We start from the raw sequence: 12,622 nt of genomic DNA, 5'->3' as shown, positions 1-12,622 counted from the left end.
ATACACACGTGTCTGACTAGTTAGGGGCCATGCAGTGTTAATAAGGGTTTTTTCCCAGTTTCGCTTCGATTCAATCCATTGCACTTTTTGAATGATAAGACTTAGAACATTGCCACCTTTTTTGAGAAAAAAACAAAAGAAAACTTTGTAAAAACAGAAAGAGAGCGAGAGGGAACAACCTTCAATAGCTCCTTCGCAGCTCTCGCCGGTATTATGGATGTTGCAGCCAAAATAGTGCGGCATACAATAGCAAGATTAACATCAGTCAGGGGTTTCCCCCTAATAGGTTTGGGATACTTTTCGCATTGTGGTAAACAAACCACTTCTCTGAACCAATCACTGATTAGGGGATTTTTCCCCATTGTGCTTCTGTTCATTCCTCTGCGCCTTGTAAGTCATGAAAACAAGCCGAACGTCTTTGAGAAAAACCAAGTGGAAATTTCGGAGCAAAAAGAAAGAAAGTGGGAAGAACAGTCGAAGACTTTACTTTACTCGACTTTACTCGAACTGTTGCAGGCAAAACAGTGCGTGATACCAAAGCAAGATTAATTTTAATTCATTAATTAGTTAGGGGTTTTTCCCTTCCAGATTTGGCATAGTTTTTTTTATTTGTGTCATAACCTACTTCTCTCAACCAATCATGGCGCGACAATCATTCCATTAATTAAACAGCTCGTACAAAGCTCGCGACTCTACGGACGTACCTCAAGACACGTCAAGAACTGCAGACAGTCCACCTTTTCTCGAAGCTGTTCGCTGTTCGTTGAAGGTACTTCACAATTAACTTAACGTTGGTTCTAGTGATTTAGATTGTCAGCAATGTGTTTTAGCATAGCCAAGCGTGAAAATGGTTAGTGACAGACGATTAGTATCGTCCTCTAATAACTTGTTAGAGCCTTTTTAATAACGCATATTTTGAGCACTTTAACTGGTTCAGTTAATTAGATAGACAGTTTACAGTCCTCGATTGTTTTCGAGTTCTTTGCTTACCGATCTGACAAGGTTCCCTTCGTTAGTTTCGCAACCAGCTTGCGTTCGCCACCGCGGTCGAAGTCAGTGTTCGAATGACTCTGCAAAATAGGTTCTTAACAGTCTATAGTTGAAAATCATTAAATCCCATCTCAGATTAACACTCACAGAGGTTCGAGGCTCGTTGTCAGAGTAAGTTTAGCTCAAAACGGTCAGCCACGCAAGAAAATTTGGCTAGCTGTAATCCTTGTAACTGAACTGAAATATGCATTTTTTCATCACTGTGTATCACGAAACCGGAAAGTCGTTTCAGTTGCAAGTCAAAAATAATGGTTTTGACGTTATGGTGAAGAATTTAAGAACGGCGATGGCTTATTTAATGCTGATAAACTACACTGAATAAATCTGGTGTTCAAAACTGACACCAGCGACAAGAAGGATATGAATATTAAAGCGTATTAATAACGGTTTTTCCCGTTTAGCTTTCAATGCTTTTGTCGAGGCTTGGATAGGAAGTGTTTCGCTTTTGTTACACTGATTTATCTCAACCGTCGTGAATATTTTATCTTTGTTAAACTAATTTATGTCAACTTTATCAGCCATTTTAGTCTTTATTTATTTCAGTATTTATTTTATTTGTTGTTAATTTTTATTTTCGGTCTATTTTCCTTTGGTCTGAGTTTAAGTGGTCGTTTAAAAAGGTCCATCCCATTGTTTCGTTTATATTCTTTTTTAGACGATAGTGCTGTATCCAACAGACAACTAAGGCCCCGTTTCCCGAGTGGGGAAGGGGGCCTGATCAGACCCCTGTGTTAAAAGGATGGTCAGGGTTCGGTATCGAGATGACCAGTTGAACTTCTTCAAGTTCACCGACATCGTCACTGATGACTTTCCGAAAGCCTTGCGTGAGACCTTCAGACTAATGTGGGACAGGAAATTTGGGTCAGTTTGGCAACTCTGGGATGACTCTGAGGCCGTGAGGAAATTGTTCAGGGCTGAAGAGAGGAGGAGAACCAAAAAAAAAGTTCCTAAAGTTCCTGAAGTTCCTACCCATCAGTCGTACGAGGAGTGGGATTGCACAGCATTGTTTCAGGCCACAATTTTTGCGCAGTCCTTCGCCTTACCTGACAGCAAGGGCCATGACAAGACCCTCAGTGAACTGTACGTGAAACGGTTACCCCTTGGAACTTTCCACGCATCTGTGGTGAGTTCGGGCGGTGACTATTATGAAACCGTCGCTTTAGCGATTGACCAGCTTCGCCTTTTACGAAACTCGGTGTGTCATTCAGCCAAAGGTGAGATGAGCAAACCAACATTTAACCAATACTTGCAGCTTGTCAAGGATGCCTTCAAGGCTCTTGGTCTGAAGACAGACAAGATTGATGCCATTAGCAGCGAGGTCGGCTTTCCTACAGGGGAAGTCGCCAAATTGAAGCGCAAGATCCAGAACAGGAACATGGCCATAGTAGGACTAGGAATAGGAGTAGGTTTATTATAAAAGGCCGATTTATTTGGCACAGTTCCATGGAGAAATACGAAAAGTTCAGCGAGTCGAGGTTTCGATGTTACTAGCGTTGTTTTGAAGTTTAAAGTGTAAAAGAATGCCAAGTGTCCACAAACCAATCGCTGTGATTTGACACAAAAGAACGTTTTGAAACATAACGTCATATTGATCGCCATGCAATTACCTTCTAAGTGGTTCACTCCTTTCCTCCACACTAAATGAGGGAGCCTCGTCCAGTAAGGATACGGAGTGATAGCGTATATTATATAACATCTGGCGTTTAAGTAATTCACTGATCTGATGCGATTGAGTGGCCTGACGATATCGCGCAATATCATCGAATTGCACATGGAAAGTACGTTGTACATGAAATCACAGCGAAATCGCTTAATAAGGCAATTTGAACTGCTAACTTTAAGTGAATTCACAAATTCAAACCCGGATAAGAGTTCATGCAGCAAGACTTAAAAAATGCATAGTTTCGTGCAAACCGTAAAACGTGTCTGTTCAGCAAAAACTGAATCAGTTTGAAAGTCAAACACGAAAGCGCACTTCAAAAGGGTACTTCCGACGGAAGACCAGGGCTTATTTGCCAATCAACAGCAACCAAGAAAATTAGCTTGAAATTAACGATGGTTAAAATTTACATTTTTCACTCTGTTATAGTAGTTCAACCGTAAGAAAGTGAGGTTAAGGAAACTTTTTCCCACGTTTTTTCAGTTTTGTAAACTTTGATTGAAAGGCAGCAGGAATTTTAACATATTTCCACAAGATGCATTTTACGTCAAAAACTTTCTCCAACAACAGCGAACCTTCGAAATTCAAACTCATCCTTAAATCCTTTTTTTTTTGAGCCAACATAATCCTAATCTCCTTCGCGGGTTCATTGCGAAGAAAATTCTTTAATTGCCCACTTAAACTTTACAGCTTTCATTTTTGTAATGTAAAAATTTTGGTTTACAGAAGCTTTAGTTTATGAAGAAGTATAAAGTTCTGCATGTTATATTTACCTTCACTTCCAGATTGGTTTTGGTTATCTACATTTTGTATGCGAGACACTATCTTGACACTTTTGGACTCCTTGCTCTTCGGAGCACGTGGTGTGGCAACGCGTGTGTCGGAGGGCACGAGGGTCCATCTACAAACAACTAAAACAAATAATTCAAATTGAACATAACATTTTTTAAGAATCCCAACTGGCTGGAGGCAAACCAATTGGCTACTTACAAGCGTGGCCGAGGTACGGAACTTGATACCGTGAGCGTATCACTGTGCATTTTATTTTAATGTACTTGCATTGAAGCTGCTGAAGCTGGCGTCCTTTAAATTTGCTACTCCGTGCTGACGATACCCAAAAAGGACGAAACAGCAGTCCACAGTTGCAACTCTACTTTATCGAGTTTCAGTCATGTTGGTGTCTCGCAAAGTCAACTTTTTTCACGTAGTATCAGCCTTGCTTGTGAAAAATTCTGGTTTATTTTTAGGCTGATTAGATCTCTTATAGATCCTACGTATCCTTTGCTTATAACTTTTACTTTATATAGTCATTTTATAGTGCGCCTTCGTGTTTTACTGAACTCTTATTTCCATCATCGACATTCTGTGGCACTTTTAACACTTTTGCCTTGAAAATGACGCTAGCAACATCGAAATGTTGCTTCGCTGAAATTCCTTATTTTCTCGTTAAGTGCATGTTGTTCTTTTGGTGTCAGAGAAGGCACATACACTGTACATGCAGCCGTGTTATCTAAGTCGGCCATAACTGGCCATTGACTGTTAATGGATATAATTTTTGTTCTTGCTTATGTCTACTATTTTCGAAGAATAGAGACAAAATAAAAAATAAAGTTTTTTCTTGATTTCAGTTTTGTTTGTCTTCACTTAAAGGGTGGCCTCTTTTCGGTCGCAGATTGCAAAAAATATTTTGGATTCTCCTCCGATACGACGTAATGCACAAAAACCAAACAAACAAAAAACACGACTTTAGATGGTACGAGACGAGACGAGAAGAGATACCGCGATCAGTTTTAAAACAAGATTTCTTTGTCGTTCGTTGAGGGGTGCGCGTGAGCTTTTCTTTCGCGAGCTCTGCTTGGAACCTGAAAGTCTGATACTTGGTTGAGGTAACCGGATAAAGTGCTTCCAAGATACAAATAAAATTTCTATGATTGTACTATAAAGGCTGACAAACGAATATATCGCCAGTATCCGCAAAACTTTGCGTGCTGCTAAAGAAGACGACTGCTCAAAAAAAGAGGGGTCCAGAAAGGGGTCCAGAAGGGGGTCCAAAAAGGGGTCCAGAAGGGAGGGTCCACGTTTTGTCTAGACCCCAGGTCAAACTTATTTCCGGGGTCGTTTCCAAGTCTTGCTGACATGCACGTGTCTGAGTAGTTAGGGGCCATGGAGTGTTAATAAATGGTTTTTCCCAGTGTCCCTATACGATTAAATCCACTGCACTTTTTAAATGAAGATACTGAGAACATTTCGAACTTCTTTTGAGAAAAAACACATGGACAATGTCAAGGAGAAAAGGAAGCTGGTAAGAGTAACGGTCAAAAGCCCGTTCGCAGGTCTCGTACCGATTTTGTGAACGTTGTACAGCCAAAGTAATGCGTCATTCGGGTATAGAAAGATTAATATCACATCCGCCTTGTCCGTGCAGAAATAATCTCCTGTAATTAGACAACACTATCTCTGCTTTGTATTTGCAGATCTTGCCCGGGTTGTTCGGAAGGTGGATAACGCTATCCACCGGATAAATCACTTTCCAGTGGATAGTGCGGTTTGTTTTGTTAACACTTATCCACTGGATAGCGATTTATCCGGTGTAAAGCGATATCCTTCCTTTGAACAACCGGTGGCAGATAGATAATCATAAAACTCCTAAAGGCCTAGTAAGTGACCTCTTTGAGCCTTTAGCCTGCGAGCAAACTCTCCTATTTGGGCGAACGAGGCAAGCCTCGCGAGAACGCGAGAACGCGTGAGCGAGGGAACTCGTTGGTTATCCACCATCTCATATCCAACTGGCACTCATGGAATAATTGTTAAATAGATGGATCTTCTATAATATCTATCAAGACTCTGTCATGCTGAGTTTGCGATTAAAATAATATACAGTCAACTCTCTCCAAGACGGACACCTTTGGAACGGGCACTAAGTGTCCGTCTTAGAGAGATGTCCGTCTTATAAAGAGTCAAATAAGGGGAGTAAACAAAGGCAGGGACCAACTCTAGGTGTCCGTTTCACAAAGGTGTCAGTCTTATAGAGGTGTCCGTTAAGAGAGATTCGACTGTATTGTTGACATCATCTTCAAATCAGTTTTCTCAGAAGTGTTTTGGTTGAGTAATCTATTAAGTGTCCCACCCTTTATAAATTCTTTCTTTACCCGTGGGCGGCGACGTGAAAGGAAATATCTTGTATACTGGAAAATCTCCTTTGGTTTAGTCTTTTTTTTAGATCGGTGTATGTATGTAAATCTAGGATTGATTCTGTTTTAAATATTTCCCCTTTGTTTATATAAGTATCCAGAAAAGTGATTACTGTCTCTGTTTCCTAATAGGTACGAGTGCTTCTGGCCATTTTGATTTTTTTAAAATGATGACGTCTTTGCTTGCTTGGATAAACGCCGGGGTAAGTTTAGGCTGCCATCCACTTGCTTTGCCTGCCAAGAAAATCAAAGAAGTTTATTTGAAATATGCAATTTCAGGCTTAATTTTTTTTAAAGTTTTTGTTCTTTACTAGGTCAAGTTTCATTGATAAACGCTGAGTTAATGTTGTGAACTAGATTATGAGCCATATTTTTTTTCTTTAAACGGCCTGGCTGATATGGTATATACCGTAAATGGATCTAACAGACCACGGGACGTTTATTTCATTTTAGGGGTCGAAGAAAGGGCGTTTGATGAATGGGAGGCGTTTAAAAGAGAGAGGCGTTTATTTTCCTAACTGTAGCAAACTCAATAAAGACTAAATATGCTTTCGGCGGAAATATCAAAAGAATTTATATAGCAGAATATCCAGTTTATCCATTAATACGTCTACGCCGTCTAGAGATCCACATCACTCTTTTAATTCCCAAAGACGTAACCTCTGTCTGCATGTATGCTCCGTCGCTATGTCGTCATTTCAAGCCCATCATATCCTTACTTTGAACTTGAGATTTGAACAGGATGCAATGCGCAAGTCCTTGTTAACCAAGCAAGAAACTGAACAATTTGAATTATTGTAATATTTTTGAGCTATTTCCAATTATTTTGGATTAATTTTCAAGGGGGGCGTCTATTAGACTGGGGGGCTTTTATCAGGGAAAGGCGTCTAAGACAAACTTTTAATTAACATCGTAGGTGGGGGGGGGGGGGTGGGGTGGGGGGGTATTAGATCATTTGCCGAACATAAACCAAGCGTCAGCTAATGTCAATTACACCGTAATCAAAGCTCAGAGGTTAAGCTTAGTCAACCTATTTTTGGATTAAGTAGAAATTATTAATGAAAATCTATAAATATTAAGTGTCATTTTGTTTTCGAAAAATGTTTACTTTGGAAAATGTTTACTTTGGAAACAGGCCAAGAGCTCCTGGCCCACAGACCCGAGTAGGTACCTCAAGGATCGGTCTTGCAATAGAACATTTTGAAGTAATGCTCATCAGTTACCATAAATGAAAAAATGCTGCAGCTCTGAGAAAGAATATTCACTTGTTTTCCTGGCTTTGCTTAATAACACAAATGCTGTTTTGCTTATGTTACAAATGTACTCTTCTATGAGTGTAGCATAACAGTTGACTGCAAGATGCTACTAGGTGGTGAAAATGTGCCAAATAACATTAACGACTTGGAACAAAAACCTGTCATGAAAGAATATTTTATCAGTGAAAGGAAAAATATTTATCCTCTGCCCTGGACGAATTATGCAATATCAGCCAGGACCATCATTAGAACTCAGTGGTGCAGATGCTTATGGACAATACATGTACAGCTAAACAAACGAATTGTTAATAGTGCTTAGCTATAGTGTATTAAAATCGCTATCTTAGATCTGGGACTGAGAGACAGTTTTTAGCCGTTTAAAACGTCGTCAAACGTCTTTTTCTTATTCTATTTTGACAAAAAAAAAAACATTCAAAAACAAACTTTATAAGTTTAAGTCAAAATCATGGGTTAACCGCTTTGGAAAAATCCAATATGGCACCCCAACATGAAAGTCTTTATAAACGCTCTTTTCGGTCTTTTCAGCCGTCTGAAAAATCGTCATACATCTTTCCTTATTCTATTTTGAAAAAAAAAAATCAAAAAGATACTTTCCAATTTTGACTCAAAATCATGGGTTAACCACATTGGAAAAATCCAATATGGCACCCCAAATATAAAGGCTTTATAAACGCTCTTTTCGGTATTTTAAACCTTCTAAAACATTGTCAAACATCTTTTTTATTCTATTTTGACAAAAAATTAATAAAAAAAAACTTTCCAATTTTGACTCAAAACAAACGTCAATTTGGAAAAATCCAATATGGCACCCCGAAATGAAAATCTTTCCTTCTTCTATTTTGAGAAAAAAACAATCAAAGAGAAACTTTTTAATTTTGACTCAAAATCATGGGTTAAACTCTTTGGAAAATCCAATATGGTACCCCAAAAGTGAAAGTCAGTCTGGCAAATTGAGCACCGGAAGTCGTGTTTAGTCCTTACCGCGCGCTCTCCCGTCGTTAAATGACGTTCCCGTTCTCTTGCTAAATCAGCCAATTAACTTAATGAAGCCGGTTTGTTCCAACTAAACCAGTAGACTAAGTTAAATTTGCAAACTGAAGCTGAAGCGTTGAAATCCGTTATAACGTTACATCTAGCTTTGCCAGTTGTTTCTGTCTTTGCCAGTTGTTTCTGTCTTTGATATAAATTGTTAGCTGTAGATATACGAGTGATTCTCTTTCATTTACCCTGGCTAGTGTTTCTCGTTTGTTTTTCTTTTGTAGGTAATTTTAAAGAAAAGCTGTCAGGAAATAGTCTGTTCATAGAGAATCTTTATGCAGGCGTAATCAAGGTAAATAAATGCTTAGAAATTTCAAACGATTGCTCCGTTTGTTCGTTGATATTTCTATAACACCTTTAACCCGCAGGAAAGTGGAGTGTAAGTTTAGCGCACAAGTGAGGCTTGCGCTTCGTGATTTCATGCCCTTGAATGGGCACTTCCCTTTGGAACCCCTCCTTCGCCTGCTTCCAAAGTCACCAAAAACAGGTTAAGATTGAGTGAAGCTATCTTGGATATTTCTAGTCTGCGAGCAAGCTCTGGTTTATATGGCGAGCGAAGCGAGCCGCATGAGAACGCGCGACTCCTCGCAACTCCCTCCAGCCTGCGAGGAAGCCCTCCATTTGGGCGAGCGTGATACACCTCCCCTCGTGTGCCACTTGGGCATTTACTTTTTACGATATTTTCCAAATTTTAAGCTAAAAAATTTAAAAGAAGGCCGAGAGGGGGCAAAAGAAACGTAAACCTACCCTACCCGGATCGTTTTCTCGTTTGACTGTGGTTCAGCTTTTGGGCGGCTGCATCCCTTACTTAACGAAACACAAACGAAAGAAACACCAAAAAACCGCCTGGGGGAGAATTTTATTTTTGTTTGGGAAAAAAAAAACAACAACAAAACAACGCAAAAAATTCCCGCCAGTTTTGGTCGCATGCGTTGCGTTACGCTTCTTTGATCACGTGCCTGCGTAACTCGTTTCTGATTGGCCAAATGTCGAACCGCAATCGATCGTAAACAACGAAGCGGGGCCATCTTTGGTAACGAGCGAGCTAGGCATCGTCAGTTGGTAAGCTGAATTTCTCTTATTTACACTCTCAATATTAACGTCTTAGCTATCAAAACAATGTATGTACCATAGCTCTTTGTAATTCCCTTAAAAACGGGAGTACAGTTGAGACTTTTTCATTTCAAGGAACGAGAGATAGTTGACAAAGTTGCGGTTAATTGCTCAATTGTTAAGCTCATGTCTTTCGATCAACAAAACTTTGCTTAAACCTATCCTTAAATGTGTTCTGTTTTCAAGACTTTATAAATTATTTTGTTATTTTGCATTTGTCTGTACATCGATAAGCTAAGCCTTGGTGAACATGGCCGTGCTTTTTTCTGTCCCCAAATTTTTCATCCGCACCCCCCACCCCCTACCCCATGGAAGGCATAATGTGATAATATCCAGAAGGATCCTATTGGAATCTAATATTTTAACCACAATAAAGGGTTTTGGAATTAGCATTTTACCCACAACGGCCCCTCGGAATCTCGGATTACTACAAGGCCTTAGGAATTAGTGGGGGATTTGGGAACCTTAGGAATCGCAATTTAAGAGATAAGGGCCTGTCAGAATCATGCCTTCCATAGAGGGGGTGCAGGTGGAATGTCCCTATACGGCTCTGACACTTAATAACAAAGTTTTCTATTCTATTCTATTCTAATTTGTACTTGCATGTAGATTGACCTGCTTGCCTGAGTTGGGGAAGGGTGGACTTTCTAGTAAAGTCAAAGCTCTCATAGAGACCACCTCCGAAAATTTGAAAAAGTGGTCATAAACTAGAGTTGGTCATTTACAAGAATGAGCTCTCCCCAAAAACGGCTAATAAGAATTGAACCACATTCTGCATAATTATTATCCAATCCGATTTTTTATTATATTTACATGTATTTATTTGTTTCCGACACACAAACAATTACAGTTACATTACAATAAATTCTAATTATCAGTTACTAAATTTTACCTTACGTTGAAAAAGGTGACTGTTATCGTTTACAGAAGGGAAAAAAGTGAAATAAAAAGAGAAGGCTGCCTGCCTTCTAGTCCTCCATCCCCCATCTGCCTGTTTGTCACTTGCACTTAAATTAACTGTGTAGATCAAATTATTATTAATATTATTTCTTCCTAAAGGAGGCTAAGTTATTATTATCAAAAGCAATCTGTTTCTTAATTTCCATGGAGCGTATGACTCCAAGCCAAGTTTTGTCAGCATTGTTATTGGCAACAATCTTAGACAATTACAGCATTTAAAGTGATGTGGCACGAAAATTAACATAACAGGGTGCAAAGATTATGAAAATACTTTAGCATGACTAGAGTCTGATTGTAAGGTGAAATTTGGCTTATGAAAAGCATTTCGTACACTAAACAGTCAAATTTTTTCCTGCATTTCTTAAGCACTTGGAAATGTTTCAGCAGGTCCTGAGGGATCGTTCCATGCATGTTCTTGTTATGTTTGGCAATGGCGGAGGACTGTTGTTTATGTCCTTTTACAGGATTGTGTAAAATTTAATGTCCGTGTGTGTAACGTACATGTACATAGCCTGCATCACACAGGTCGAATTGGAAGTTATAAACTACACACTATTCATTTACGATCAGTGGCTTTGCTTCTTTCACATTCAGTTCTTGTTCAATTTTCTGGCTGGTAAACACAGGCTGGATGGTGGTGTTTACTTTTAGGCTAAGATCCTTGACAAAAACTTTGACACACTTATTTTAGGAGGATTGTAAGCGCACCAAAATATATGCGTAGTACGTGTTCAGAAGTACAAGTCAATTGCTGATGAGTCAAAAGTTGACGAGAACACATGTCTGCCCTGAAATGCAACAGTGCACATTAAGACTCAGTAGTATGTGAGCTACCTCTTTGTTTAGAGGTGTTATATGTCAGTGAATGGTCATCAAGCTTCAAACTGGCAAATCCCAAAAAATTTACTTGCAAAATGCCAAATGCAACTTTCACTTACTATTGAAACTCAAATTTTTACATACCCAATGCACATCTGCATTGTATTTCGATCATGAATTGAGGAAACAGTGATGTCATATTTCACAACATGACAATGGACATCAAAAGTCGAACCTCATACGACGACACTTGCTTTCGTAAATGAAATTTTCCTTGTGATGACCACATTTGAATCAATGACACTTTGGTCCAACTTTAACTAATGATGTTGAGGTACAATCCACCACATTACCACAAATCAGCAAGGCACGTGCTTAATTCTAGGATTTCTAGGTTTTAGTAGGATATGAAGAATTATGCAGATCTCAGAGGGTATTATCCACCTCAGTCTGCATAATTCTTCATATCCTACTCAGCCTCATTCAGTAATTGCTAAATAATTTCATTTCATGCAGATTTTGTCGCTCTCAAAATAAGAGCTCTAATTTTCAACTCTTTAAAGAACGCCTTTTATTCTACAGGTGTATGAACACATAAAAAATTAGGGTGCCGAGCATTTTACAAGTGAAACCCTGCATGTCACCAAATTTAGCTCAATTAATCATGGCTGAAGATCGTCATGAAAAGTTCCTTAGAATGAGCTTCTTCAAACCCAAGAATTTGTTTTTTTTTTTTTTTTCAACAATGCACCGCAAAGCACTGTCGCAGTGACACGTTAGCGCTTCCTGACACGTTAGGGCTGACGTGTGCCTTCATCCGAACTGATGCGTCCATTGCATCAGTTTTACGTCTGCATTGTTCACTTAGTTCTGGCCTGCACTGTAGCTTCCTTTGTTTTTGCAGGTACCCCCTCTGAAACAGCAAACAGCCAACAGATTGCCAGCTAACTGGAGGCTCTCCATAGAGGATGTCTTCAGGCATTCATTCATCCTCCATTTTTCTGGCAGGCTTAAGCACAGTGGTAGATGTACAGTGTATGTTAGTGGAGTCTTCAAGTGTCTGAGATGTGCGTTGTCTTTCAAGTAAAGCTCTTGGTGGGTATTCAACTCATTTCTAGGTCCATCTTGCCATGGTCAGTGCAGTGATTTTGTTACAACTGTACCTCTAGGTCCTGCATCCCTGATGCATAAAATTTTAAAGACACAAACTTGTTCATGATATGTGTCCTGTAGGACACAAAGATCAATAAATCTGAACATATGTATTTGTTGAAATTTTCTGTTCATGCAACTTCTGTGGCAGTTATTATGGCTGTTGTTCAACGATGCGTATTTCTTTTAGTCTTTGCTGTCGTTGAGGGACAAATTTCAGTATCCTGTAATATAGAGTTATGGAGTCTGTCTTCAGACTAACTGTCTGGTTACATAAAGGCCCAAGCGTTTTCAAGTTCATGCCTGGGTAACCCCTTTAGAACTAATCCAATATGGCGACTACAGTGTATGTAAAATCAAAT

General features: G+C 39.3%; 1 long non-coding RNA gene across 1 annotated transcript; it reads left to right on the top strand.

The window, feature by feature from the left end:
- The first annotated feature begins 686 nt into the window (after positions 1-686).
- LOC140943769 (uncharacterized) lies at positions 687-4,332 on the top strand. Its single transcript, XR_012166631.1, has 2 exons — positions 687-769; positions 1,706-4,332. It is a non-coding gene; the product is annotated as an uncharacterized lncRNA (long non-coding RNA).
- The last annotated feature ends 8,290 nt before the right edge of the window (positions 4,333-12,622 follow it).

The sequence above is a fragment of the Porites lutea genome, chromosome 7 (genome assembly GCF_958299795.1).
Source record: "Porites lutea chromosome 7, jaPorLute2.1, whole genome shotgun sequence".
Classification (NCBI taxonomy): domain Eukaryota; kingdom Metazoa; phylum Cnidaria; class Anthozoa; order Scleractinia; family Poritidae; genus Porites; species Porites lutea.
The sequence above is the reverse complement of the archived record's forward strand: the minus strand, read 5'-3'. Positions and strand labels throughout refer to the sequence as shown.